This window comes from Canis lupus, chromosome 12 (assembly GCF_003254725.2).
Source record: "Canis lupus dingo isolate Sandy chromosome 12, ASM325472v2, whole genome shotgun sequence".
NCBI lineage: Eukaryota > Metazoa > Chordata > Mammalia > Carnivora > Canidae > Canis > Canis lupus.
The window spans coordinates 20,873,836-20,887,474 of record NC_064254.1 but is presented as its reverse complement, the minus strand read 5'-3'; the positions used below and the strand labels follow the sequence as shown (position 1 = coordinate 20,887,474).

General features: G+C 47.1%; 2 long non-coding RNA genes across 2 annotated transcripts in view; one reads left to right on the top strand and one right to left on the bottom strand.

Annotated features, from left to right (window-relative positions):
• The first annotated feature begins 715 nt into the window (after positions 1–715).
• LOC125752217 (uncharacterized) lies at positions 716–2,308 on the top strand. Its single transcript, XR_007401181.1, has 2 exons — positions 716–1,708; positions 1,825–2,308. It is a non-coding gene; the product is annotated as an uncharacterized LOC125752217 (long non-coding RNA).
• Positions 2,309–8,782: 6,474 nt separating this feature from the next.
• LOC112641215 (uncharacterized) overlaps positions 8,783–13,639 on the bottom strand; it is a 30,267-nt gene continuing 25,410 nt past the window's right edge. The window contains exon 3 of the long non-coding RNA XR_003124552.3: positions 8,783–10,055. This is a non-coding gene — a long non-coding RNA (uncharacterized LOC112641215). The remainder of the gene's footprint in view (positions 10,056–13,639) is intronic.

Sequence of the window (13,639 nt, the reverse complement as noted above, 5' to 3'; positions counted from 1 at the left end):
CAGGACATTGATGTAAGGCAGATGTGCTTGTTATACACCTTTCATGTGAGACTTTGAACATACAGGGTGTAACACAAAGATCACTATTTGGCTCTGTGGGACCATAAACTGTAAGACCTTCAGTATGTATCTCAACACTTCTTGAGAAAAGCAGCCCTGAAGATGAGTACTAAAAAGTATGAAATAAGGCGGCCCGGGTGGCTCAGTGGTTTAGCGCCGCCTTCGGCCCAGGATGTGATCCTGGAGACCCAGGATCGAGTCCCACGTCAGGCTCCCTGCATGGAGCCTGCTTCTCCCTCTGCCTCCCTCTCTCTCTCTCTCTCTCTCTCTCTCTCTCTCTCTCTGGGTCTCTCATAAATAAAGTCCTTTAAAAAAAAAAGTATGAAATCGAGACCCTCCTTATCTGGATCTAATATAGCAAAATATTATTTTGGCTCTTTTCCAGAGTTCCCAGTGCTTGGAGATTTATTTGAGAAAGAACATCATATTTTTTAGTGTCCTTTTTTTATTTTTTATTTATTTTTTTTAAAGATTTTCTTTATTTATCCATGAGAGACACAGAGAGAGAGAGAGGCAGAGACACAGGCAGAGGGAGAAGCAGGCTCCCTGCAGGGAGCCCAATGTGGGACTCGATCCTGGGTCTCCAGGATCACTTCCTGAGCTGAAGGCGGCGCTTAACCGCTGAGCCACCGGGGCTGCCCGAGTGTCCTTTTTTTAAAAGATTATTTATTTGACAGAGAGAGTGTGCGTGCACACAAGGGGGAGGGAGGGAGAGGGAGCATCTCAAGCAGAGTCCCCGATGAGTGGAAGCTGCGATGTGCGGCTCGATGTCACAACCCTGAGGTCATGACCTGAGTCAGATAGGTGACCAACTGTGCCACCCAGGCACCCCTTTATGCCGTGTTTTAAATTTACCACAATACTCGAAATAATTTGTGATTTAAATACCGCTTTTTATGAAATGACGTCAAGAAATTCAGCAACCTCTCTGGCCCAAAATCCAAGTGAGCATGGACTGTGTCCCTGGACCTGTGCTGGAACTGAGGTTTCTGAAGAAGCAGAGGCAGGGAAAGATTAGGAGAAAGCACGAAGTTTGGATAAAAGGATTAAAAGGGAACCCGTTGGTGCAAGAAAAGCAGCAGAGAAGGAGCACTCTTCTGGAGACAGCAGTTTTTCTTATGATCTGAGTTTATTTTTTTAAAGATTTTATTTATTTATTTATTATTTATTTATTTATTCATTCATTCATTCATTCATTCATGAGAAAGAGAGAGAGAGATTCATTCATTCATTCAGAGACACAGGCAGAGGGGAAGCAGGCTCCACGCAGGGAGCCCAATGTGGGACTTGATCCAGGATCAGGCCCTGGGCCGAAGGTGGCGCTAAACCGCTGAGCCACCCGGGCTGCCTTTGATCTGAGTTTAGAAGCGGTGCTCTCACCAGCCTTCCAAATCCCAGAAGGCATTCCCTGTTGGTTCAGGTGTCCTGGAAAGGAGTCAGGCGGGGCCAGGGCCACGGTGTGCGCCCCCTCTGCACACCCCACCCCTGCCAAACTCCTGTGTGCAAGCCTCATGTCCAATGTGATAGTACGTGGAGGTAGGGCCTGTGGGAGGTGATGCCATCACAAGGGGCAGCCCCTGTGATCGGGATCACCGCCCTGTACAGGAGACCCCAGAGAGCTCGCTCGTGTCCTGTAGGCTGCGAGAAGGTGACCATCTATGACCCTCATCAGACACCGCACCCGCTGGCGCCTGGATCTTGGACCCTCCAGCCTCCAGAACTGTGAGCAATAAACGTTTTTTGTCTGTTGTGTTCTGTTAACAGCAGCCCGAAGGAGCTGGGGTATGTGCCTCGCACCAAGCACCAACTGAGGCGAGGCCACGGCGCTTTCTTCCCTCCGTCTGGGTATTGGCAGCGTCCTCCCCGGTCTACAGAGCAAGCAGAGAGGAGACACAACCTGTGACCTGTCCCGGGGAAGCGGGACCTCTGTTCTCAGGGGCTCTCCTGTTCCCATGCTGCGGGCTGGCCCTTAGAGCTCACTATGGGGGGAGACACCCCACCCCGACAGCAGCCCCTCAGGCCAGCTCTTCTCAGCACAATTAACCGCGGCCTGTATTCAAATCATGCTGGCTAGGCCTTCCCACCTGTGGGGAGAATTTGCCCACAAGTTATATCTTTGCAGCTTACATTTAGAAAATACCCATTATCTAGTGAGAATTGTCAGTTAATGGAATAAAACACTGAGAGAGTCACTCAAAGAGATCCCCAAATATTAAAATGTCTGATTTAAAGCTCGGAAATCTTTAAAGGGCTTTTACTTATTACACCATTTCCTTCGCTGAGTAAAAGAAACCACCAAGTCATAAAAGTTAACACTGAATAATACCTGTAAATTTAATGAAATTTTTTTCAGAAAAAAAAAATGGGGATCCCTGGGTGGCGCAGCGGTTTAGCGCCTGCCTTTGCCCCGGGGCGTGATCCTGGAGACCCGGGATCGAATCCCACGTCGGGCTCCCGGTGCATGGAGCCTGCTTCTCCCTCTGCCTGTGTCTCTGCCTCTCTCTCTCTCTCTGTGTGTGACTCTTAAATAAAAAAAAAAAAAAAAAAAAAAAAAAATGTTCATAAAACTTTTTTTTTAAGATTTTATTTTAGAAAGAGAGAAAATGGGGAGGGACAGAAGGAGATGGGGGAGAGGGACAAGCAGACTCTTCGCTGAGCCTGGAGACCGATGTGGGGCTCATTCTCACAACCCTGAGATCGTGATCGGAACCTAAATCAAGAGTTGGACATTGAACCCATTGAACCACCCAGGAGCCCCACTCTCTGAAGATCTTTTATTTATTTATTTTTTTCTGAAGATCTTTTAAAGTGACCATTTAGGATCCAAATTAAAGTGAAATCCAAGTGTGAGCAGGTGGCACCGATGTCAACCAATGACAAATGGGTCAACAGATGCTATTCATGCATGGCACAACCTGCTTGGCAGCCGGCAAATTTCTTTAATGAGAAGAATAAGACAAATTTCCATTTCAGAAAGTCCAAAATGGTGTGTGGCAGAGGGGAATGGGGGCATCTGTGTGATCTCACTCCATTCTGGGAGATGAAGTATAGATTCCGGAGAGCCCCCTCAATTCTAGGAAGCCTGAGGGCAGGAACTCTCATCTGTGTCTACATCCCTAGTGTGTGCCCAGTACAGCTCCAAACACAGCAGGTGTTTAATAAATGTTGTGATGAATGAAAGTACTCAGGAAGAATTAGCCAGTGTGATAGTAAGAAAAACAGGTTTTCCAACCAATTGGATCTGAATTTAAATCCCCCCACCACTCAATAATCATGTGTCATGGATTGAATGTGCGTCCCCTCCAAGTCCATGTTGAAACCCTGTGCCCCAATATGATGGTATTAGGAGATGGACTTTGGGAAGTACTTAGAAGTAGAGGAGGTAATGGGTGGAGCCCTTGTGAATGGGATTAGTGTCCTTATAAGCGTCATTAGAGAGCTTGCTGCTCTCTGCCACATGAGGCTATGAGGAGAAATTGGCCATCTGCAACCCAGAAGAGGGTCTCACCAGAACCCGACCATGCTGCCACTCTGATCCCAGACTTCCAGCTTCTAGAACTATAATAAAGAAATGCCTGGTTGAAAGCCACCCAGTGTACGGTACGTTGGTATAGCAGCCTGAACTAAGATGCAATGTGGCCTGGTCAGGTTATCTAACCTCCTCTAAAACTCACCATGGTTCTCCAGGGCTGGAGAAAGTTGAACATGTTGTTCACACAGTCTGCAGAGGAGATTGAGAAGCAATTACCCCCACATAATAGTTGAGGGCTATGTGAGGTGGTGGTGTAGCAGAAATAAAGTTGGCTTTCCTTAAAAATCTCATGTGTCGAATAGACCTAAGATGCCAGGGCAGCTCACCCGCATTGTAAAACCGCAAGACGTGTGTGAGCCATAGACACCAGGACCCGGAGACTCTCCCTAAAATCCCTAGATGCTTCCAGTCTGCTGGGACCTGAAGTGATCACTGCTGGGCTCAGGGACTGGAAGAGTCTGTAGTGAATCTGCATATGGGAAAGAGCATGGTAGAGCAGACTAGCTTTAGGGGTCATCTTCCCCCGGCCTCAGGGCCACTTCTGGACAATTGCTTCGCAGTGAATAAAATGCTAAATCTTCCCAATGATCCATAGGCCCTCCCCAGCTTCCTAGGATCTACTCCCACTCCCAACAATGCATTCAGTCACCCTAAAGTCTTTGGTGGCTCTCCAATGGATCCTCTCCCATCTTAAGAGGACTTTGTCCTTAAAGCTCATCCTCAGATAGTTATTTCCATGACTGGTTCCCACGCTTAAATGCTACCTCCCCAAAGACGCCTTCTCTAACTACCAGATCTAAGATACCACGCCCTTGGGTGCTTGGATGACTCAGTGGTTGAACATCTGCCTTTGGCTCAGGTCGTGATCCCAGGGGCCTGGGATTGAGTCCCACATCAGGCTCCCCACAGGGAGCCTGCTTCCCCCTCTGCCTATGTCTCTGCCCCTCTCTCTCTCTCTGTGTCTCTCATGAATACATAAATAAAATTGTTAAAATAAGATAAAATATCACCCACACACACACTCTACCCACCCCCAAAACACACACTCCGTTCTCTTACTTGGCTTTACTTTTCTTTGTAATATTTTCATTGTTATTTGTCTTCCTCCTGGAAGGCAAAGACTTTCTCTTGCTAGACACCTAGGGAAGTCTCACATATTTGAATAAATGAACTTGTGAACGAATGAACCTGAGATGATTAGTGTGGGTGTCGCCCACACTCTCCCGTGGGAGGGCTGTGACCTTGTCTCATACAAGAAAGGTACTGGTGTTGTTAATATCCCTCGGGTTATCAATAAGACATCTTAATCATCTCAGGAAAGCAGACCAGATATATTTCAGAAGGGAGCATATGACAGTGAACAGTCAAATCCCACCAATGTCAAGAATTAATGAGCTGTCTGTTCTCTTATGAACATAATGTATAAATTCTGCTGCTCTGTGCCATTCAGATTTAGAAAGGACGACTAAAATAATTGTGAAGGTGAAGGACAGCATTGGGAGCTATTTTTAGAATCCTGCAACAAAAGTTTTTTTTTTTTTTTTTTAAGCACTCAGTTGAGTCTGATTTGATTTTATGACCTTTCTTATCTACTTCTCGAATTATTCCTTGGGAATTATGATCATCTCAATTTTCCTAGTTATTAGAACTCACAAACACTTAGTGCCTGATGAGAAGGGAATAGAGGGATGGTAGCTTCGTCCAGCAAAGAAATTAAAGAAATCCAGAGATCACACGATTGTTGATTTTCTTTGAGTTTCTTACCACTTCCTGGGTCAGGCATAGTTGGGCGGTGGGGTGTACCCCCAGGCAAAGCAGTGCAGTGGTCTGCCCAAGAGTATTGTGGGCACGACTGCAGATATTGTGATGACGATCCTTCATTTACTGCTCCTAGAAACAACTTTTCAGATACTGAGTCAAGACGCAGAAAACACTCCTCAGTAGCCAGCGGAACCAGGGAGTGTCCGATGAGGCGGGTTCTGGGGTGTTGATGAGGGCCAGCAGGGCAGAGAAAAGGCCGAGTAGCTACAGAGAGACAGAGGTGATAAATACCATGAGAGCCGAGATGGAGGAACAGAATGAAGAGCTCAGAGGAGGAAACAGCCTTTACAGGGGGCGATCCTTGCAATCCTGGCCTCGCTTCTCCCCCTTCTCCAGGAGATGAATGGAAATCAAGCAAAAGCCTATCAACTTTCTCTGTTTCTTTCTCTGTTTTCAATCCTTTCTCAAACCAAGGCCCAGACAAACCACTGGGCAGAAAATCACTTTATTTTTACAAGACTAAGCATGCCCATTGCAATGGTGTTTATAATTTTTTTATTTTTTTTATTGGTGTTCAATTTACCAACATACAGAATAACCCCCAGTGCCCGTCACCCATTCACTCCCACCCCCCGCCCTCCTCCCCTTCTACCACCCCTAGTTCGTTTCCCAGAGTTAGCAGTCTTTACGTTCTGTCTCCCTTTCTGATATTTCCCATACATTTCTTCTCCCTTCCCTTATATTCCCTTTCACTATTATTCATATTCAGGGTGACAAAAAAAATAAAAATAAAAAGGGTGACAATCTAAAAGTCCAAATGAGTATATTGAGGGACCTCATTCATAGGATGATGAGAACATTTTATGACATGAGCAAATAATCATGGAAATATTGTTAAATGAAAAAACAATTTAAAAAACAAGTTATCGATCAGTTTATACCACATTTTCTTCTAATTTGTTAAAATACAGTCATATGTATATGGAAAAAGAAAGGACACATATCAAAATGTCAACAGCAATTATATCTAAGTGGGAGGATTACAGGTGATATTTATGGTCCCTTTTGTGTTTTTCTAATGTTTCCAAAGTTTCTGCAGTAAACATGTATTACTTGTATAATGGGGGAGTCATTATATGACCATCACCAAGTGATTCAAATCTGAAAGAAATGCCTTTGCAAAAATGGGAGAAACCTCCTTCCCCCTTTGAAGATACTATACTGTCTTACTTTCTAAACCACGGTTTTCTAGAAAAATAACATGTTTTATTTTATTTTCTGTTGTTTTTTAAATTGTTTTTAAGATTTTATTTATTCCTGAGAGACAGAGAGAGAGACAGAGAGAGGCAGAGGCACAGACAGAGGGAGAAGCAGGCTCCATGCAGGGAGCCCGACGCGGGACTCGATCCTGAGACTCCTGGATCACGCCCTGGGCTGAAGGCAGATGCTCAACCGCTGAGCCACCCAGTCATCCCTAACATGTTTATTTTAAAGTTTTATTTATTTATGTGATCTCTACACCCAACGTGGGGCTCCAACTCATACCCCTGAGATCAAGAGCCACACACTTTTCCAACTGAGCCAGGCGCCCCTCACGTTTTTATTTGAGAAGGCAGCAAGCAGCTCTGAGATCCAGAACAAGTCATGACATCATTTTCAAATGAATTGGTGGCCCCTCATGTGTGAGAAAAGATACAAGTCAGAAGTCCCTGCTCCGCCACTGGGACCTGGGGCTGCTTATCTGCTTACCTCACCAGATTATTTTTGGGCCCCCCAACCCCACCTTCTGTGGAAAGTGAGGTTGGGCTACTTTCACAGAAATGCAGTCAAGACTCGGTTTTCAGCATCGGGCGTCTTTCACTAGGAGGCCAGGGCAGAGGCTGGGGGTGGGGGAGAGAAATCTCCGCAAGGAGAGCTGCTGAGAGGAGCCTGAGTCACTCAGCGGGTCACCGAGGAGCTGGCGGAGGCGCAGGAAACGTTCTCAGACCCGAGCCCCCCGAGGTCTAGGGCAGGCACGCAAGTTCGGCCTGTCCCCAAGCACAGGGCGGCCTTCCCAGCTCAGTACGTTGACTGCTCTGCTCGGCGTCTGGCAGTACGGCTCTGCCGCCAGCCTGGCTCTGAGTATCTCTTCCACCAGAGACCCTCGGCCTTCTGGACGCCGAGAAGGGGCGACCGCTTGCTCCCAGCTCTGCGGCCGGCGGCCCTCGGGGCGCGGCCAGGCCAACTGCTCAGGCTGCCGCTGCTGGACGCGGGCGCCCTCTAATTCCCCTTTGTCACGCTTCTGCCACCCTCGCCTGACTCCTGCTACACGCTCTCCCATTCATCACTTTCAAGACACTTTCTAGTAGTCCCTGTCAGCCCCGGCAGGATTTGGGTCCCCAAGTCTCTCGTCCCGGGGGCAGGCACGGTTAGGCTCGTTCCTCCTGGTAGCACGAGCGGCTGCTCACCGAAGGCGCAGTGACTGAGGCAGAAGGCGAGGCCGAGCAAATTAGGGGACGGCAAGGCTCACTTTCCCCCAGGGCGGAAGCACCTACCTACTCTCTCATTTGAAAGTCTGGTCTGATCTTATCTATTTATTCCTGAGAGACCCAGAGACACGGGCAGAGACACAGGCAGAGGGAGAAGCAGGGCCTCGCGGGGAGCCCGGTGTGGGACTCGATCCCAGGACCCCAGATCACACCCTGAGCCAAAGGCAGGTGCTTTTTTTTTTTTTTTTTTAAGATTTTATTTATTTATTCATGAGAAATACAGAAAGAGAGAGGCAGAGACACAGGCAGAGGGAGAAGCAGGCTCCATGCAGGGAGCCCGACGTGGGACTCGATCCCGGGACTCCAGGATCAGGCCCTGGGCTAAAGGCGGCGCCAAACCGCTGAGCCACCAGGGCTGCCCCAAGGCAGGTGCTTAACCACTGAGTCACCCAGGTGTTCCTCCAACGTCTGGTCTTAAAGCAATGTCAGCGGTGCCTGCTTTGGGACACAATACTCAACTGGAATATTCATGGAAATGAGTAATTGTGGTGCTGAGGGCTTTCCTTAAAATTCCACAGATGAGGGGCATCTGGGTGGCTCAGTCGGCTAAGTGTCGGACTCTTGGTTTCGGCTCAGGTCATGATCCCAGTGTTCTGGGTGGAGACCCAGGATGGAGCACTCAGCAGGGAGTCTGCTTCTCCTTCTCCCTCCCCCTCCCCCCACTCGTGCATGCATGTGTGTGTGTGCACGTGCACACACACATGCTCACATTCTGTCTCTCTAAAATAAATCATCTTTAAAAATCCAATAGATGAGGCCAGCCCGGGTTGCTCAGCGATTTAGCGCCGCCTTCAGCCCAGGGCGCGATCCTGGACACCCAGGATTGAGTCCCACGTCGGGCTCCCTGCATGGAGCCTGCTTCTCCCTCTGCCTGTGTCTCTGCCTCTCTCTCTCTCTCTCTCATAAATAAATAAAATCTTAAAAAACAATTCAACAGATGAGATTAACATGCAGACTTCTCACATGTGCCTGGGGTCCCCCGACTACCCCTATTCCAAAAACATAGAGCTTCCTGAACAAACCGAGCTCATTTCTGCCTGGAAATCTTTGCCCTTCCAGTTTTCTCTCTTGGAACTCTCCCTCACCTCATTTGTGGGGGTTTCTTGGGCTAGAGTTAGAAGATAAAATGCAGGACACCCAGTAAAATTTGAATTCTGGATGAACAATGAATAATTTTTGGGTACTTGTACATCCCAGATATTGCACAGGACACGCATACATTGAAAAAGTTGTCATTGTTTCTCTCAAACTTAATTGGGTGTCCTGTATTTTTATTTGCTAAATCTGGAAACCCGACCTAGGTAAACCTAACCAGCCACCTCATCTAAACAGACCTGCCCTGTGCAACTGCCTTGCCGCTCTCGCATCTCCTTACCCTGCTTTATCTTGTCAAAGCACTTAGAACCACGTGAAATTGTATGTTGTTAGCTTCACCCTGCCAGTTGGAGAGAAAGTTCCATTGTTTCAGGTACAGAGAGGCCTTCTCTATCTTGCTCGTGGCTCTCTCTGCTGCCTCTCTGATAGCAAATACCACTTCATTTAAATGAATGAATGACACTGTATACATGAGTGAGTTTTACATATACCTTCTTCCCTTGAATCTCTCACTTGAAGGAAAAAGCAGGTAACTTCCCACACGAGTTTTGAGTTCAAGGTTTCCTGCTCTTTGCCTCCTTAGCTCCCACGGTCACCTCCATCTGCCCCTGGAGCCCTGGCTGGGAGGGAGCTGTCTTCCTCTCGAAAATGCCTGTCCTGCTCTCACCCTAGCCTTCCCGCCCATTGTGCACCATCCCCTGTCCCCTCAGAGCGGGTCGCACCCCTCTTACCTGATTTCCCTGACATCTGAAATTGCACAGAGACCCACTATTCTCACCTTAGGTCTTCAAAATACATATACTCTTGGGAAGAGTTTGTTCACGTTATGATGCGAATGAATTTATCAGATTCTTCCCTGGGAGTAGATTTGGGTTTAGAGAAATGAGAGAGGAGAGAAGCTCTGGACGTGGGGGGAGAGGGGGGAGGATGTGTATGGGACCCTTGGACAGAAAGAAGGGATTCAGGAAAGTGAGATCGAGAGTGACCTTCTGTTGGCTTAGGCCAGCCCCTCTGTCGGCACTAACGCTTCCCAGCGCTGGACTGTCAGCTGCCCGGCTCTCCTCTTCCACGGTCAGCCCCTCAAGAGAACAAAGGTTTCAAACCTCTTAGCTATTTTGATGAGCACAGTGCAAAGCCATCTTTGTGAGAGGGATTAGATTAGTATCTCTTGACTGCTCTGGAAATCAGGATTGGGGAGAACAATGACCCAGAGTCATCCCCGGGCCTGGCTCTGGGTTCAGATCCCCCTCTGCACAGTCTCGGGGGGCCATGCCCTAACGGGAACAGCAAGTGAATCCCAAGGGATGAAGCATTGCAGTGGCTGGAAAATGAGGCTTACATTCCCGTAATCACCCAAAGTGCTCATGTAGGGCCTCCTTATTGATTTTGGTTTTCTTTGTGCATAACTTTGAATCTCTGTCTCATATTTGGGTCAGAGCAATGGGAGGGACACATGACTTGCTTTAAAATTAGCCTCAAAACTCATTGTATAACAGCTCTCGTTTTCACTAGACGGAATGTTTCTTGAGAGAACAAGCAGAGCATTTGTAATTAAATCTGATTTAATTATCTGGATTATCCCAAGACTCAGTGCTTCCACCTGTACAATGGGGTAGATTTTGTTTGAAAGAAAATAAAGGGTAACAAAATAAAAGTAACCACCTCAACTGGACCTTCTTCCTCCAACTACCCCATCACCAGACACACACACGCATACACACACACACACACACACACACACACACACACACACATACACTGAGTATTTGGGTTTATAAGCAGATGGAGAACAGTCCCTTCTAATCCCCAAAAGACTGGACAAAAGTAGAGAAGGAAAGAAATGCTTGTTTCCTAAACCACACCATCACCAGAGTCCAGTGCTGAAGTTCTGATAGCTTAAGTGAGCTCAGAGAATATATTTTAAGTCTTAAGAACACAAAATTTCTATTTCTCCTGGGACAGTGAGATAGCACAAATTCAAAATCAGGAAAAAGAAAGTAACAAGAATCCATCCTGACCGCTGTCCTTCTCCAAGGACAAATAGTTTCCGCAGATTTCTGCTTCATCTTGGCAACATCTACAAATAAACCCAAATGACCCAGAGGCTAAATAGATGCAAAGAACTATGAGTGATTGTGTATGCCTAAAATGTTTCTTTATGACACAGAAACAGTGTTCCCATGATCCACTGAGTTAGAAGAACGGCCCATTGTAATTTATATCTCACTTCTGAGGCGGTGGTAAAGAGCCCAGGGCTGGTGGAGGGGGTGCTCAAAGAATCAGGCCCCTTTTTAAGTAGAGGGACAAAGATCACTAGCACAGATGAGACCGCTAAGTGTGCGGTGTGTCTCCTTTACAGCCGGGTACATGATGCGGTGGGGAGGTTTCTGTGTGTGCTTAAAGGAGGTCTTTGGAATCAGAGAGACCTGGGTTCAGGGCACCTGTGTGGTTCAGTGGTTGAGTGCCTGCCTTAGGCTCAGGGCACATGATCCCAGAGTTCTGGGATCGAGTCCCACCTCCGGCATCCCTTAGAGAGCCTGCTTCTCCCTCTGCCTATGTCTGACTCTCTCTGTGTGTCTCTCATAAATAAATAAAATCTTTAAAAAGAGAGAGAGAGAGACCTGGGTTCAAATCCCAGCTCACCAGCCATGTGGCCTTGGGCAAACTACTTGGCCCCTTTGAACCTCACTGCTTATCTGTGGGGATAATAGTGCACCTGTCTCTTGAGACTATTGTGCGGTTTAAATGAGATAATACTTATAAAAGAGGTTTAGCAAAGGGCCTGGCCTGTAATCAGGCCTAATAAATATTCCATGTTATTAGTAATTGTTGTAATTACTTCTAAATTTCTAGGGCTCCCATAACAAATTACCACAAATTTGGTGGCTTAAAATGACAGAACTTTATCCTCTCAGAGTGCTAGGAGCCAGAAGTCTGAAATCAAGGTGTCAGCAGAGCACCTGCTGAAGGCTCTGGTGCCTCTCCCAGCTCTGGTGGCTGTCAGCAGGCCTTGGCTTGTGGCCACAGCCCTCCGCTCTGCTCTATGTTCATGTGGCCTTCTTTCTTTTTTTTAATTTTTTATTTATTTATGATAGTCACAGAGAGAGAGAGAGAGAGAGAGAGAGAGGCAGAGACATAGGCAGAGGGAGAAGCAGGCTCCATGCACCGGGAGCCCGACATGGGATTCGATCCCAGGTCTCCAGGATCGCGCCCTGGGCCAAAGGCAGGCGCCAAACCGCCGCGCCACCCAGGGATCCCCATGTGGCCTTCTCTTCTCCCTCTGATTCACCTCTGTTTGTCTCCTCTAAGGACAATTGTCATGGTACTGAGGGCCCACCTGGATAATCCAGAATGATTTATCTCGAGATCCCTAATTTAACACATCTGCTGAGACCCTTTTCCCAAATAAGGTCACATTCACAGATTCTAGGGATTAGGACATGAGCATATCTGTTGGGAGCTGCCATCAATGCACTACAGTGATATTTATATGGTGACCTGGCATGCTGGCCACAGAGCGGGGCTGGGGTTCCAGAGCCCACACTTTAAAAGGCTGGAGTCATGTGGCTCTGAGGGCTGGCTCAGTACAACCTGTGACCCTGATCATCGGCTGGCGGCTAACACCATTCATCTCCCAGGCGTGCCTCTATATTTTGCCCTGTGTTCTCCAAATAAAAGGCAAGCACACTCAAAGCTGCAGGCATCTGTAGGATGTGTTACTGCTGACATCAGATGGAGACACTGCCCTGGAGACACAGACACTGCCCTGGAGAGTGAGGAGGATCAAGGAACAGAAGAAGCTCCTGAAGGAGATGAAAGATAACTTAGCTCTCCAGACTTTCATCACCTATGGATTCTTCTTCATGCTCCGGTATGTGGTTCTAGAGTTTCTCATGAATTAGCACAATATTCATAACTAGCTCATGCTACTCTTAAATGTATGTAGGTACACTCATGCATGAAACGTGACATCAACCCTTTATGATATTATATGGATCTAGATTTTTATAAGATATTCTAAAGGATTTTTCCAATCATGACTTTAAATACTCATAATAGTGCCTGTGATAATGGCGATATGCTGTGTGACCCCATTCCAATGCTTGATATTTAAAATTAAGAATTTTATTCTTAAAATTCTGGGTGCTCCATTGGTTAAGCAACCTACTCTTGATTTCGGTTCAGGTGGTGGTGATCTCAGGGTGGTGAGATCGAGCTCTGCATTGGCTATGTGCTCAGTGGGGAACCTGCTTAAAATTCTCTCTCCCTCTCCCTCTGCCCCTCCCCACCACACTCCCTCACTCTCTCAAATAAATCTTTAAAATAAAAAAACAATTTTATTGGCAATTTCAATTGCTGCTAAACAAAACTTACCCAAATTGAAATAAATAAATAAAAAAAAACCCTAAGATTCAAGAAAGTTAATCTAGTGTGGTTTTACTGTCACAGAACACAAATTATGTGAAAATATTGATTATAAGCACATAATGATGTTGTGGGGCACCTGGGTGGCTCAGTTAAGTGTCTGCCTTCGGCTCAGATCATGATCCTGGGGTCCTGGGATTGGCCTGCATCAGGCTCCCTGCTCAGTAGGAAGTCGGCTTCTCCCTCTGCTGCTCCCTCTGCTCCCCGCCTACCCCCCCCTCCCCCGCTTGCACTCTCT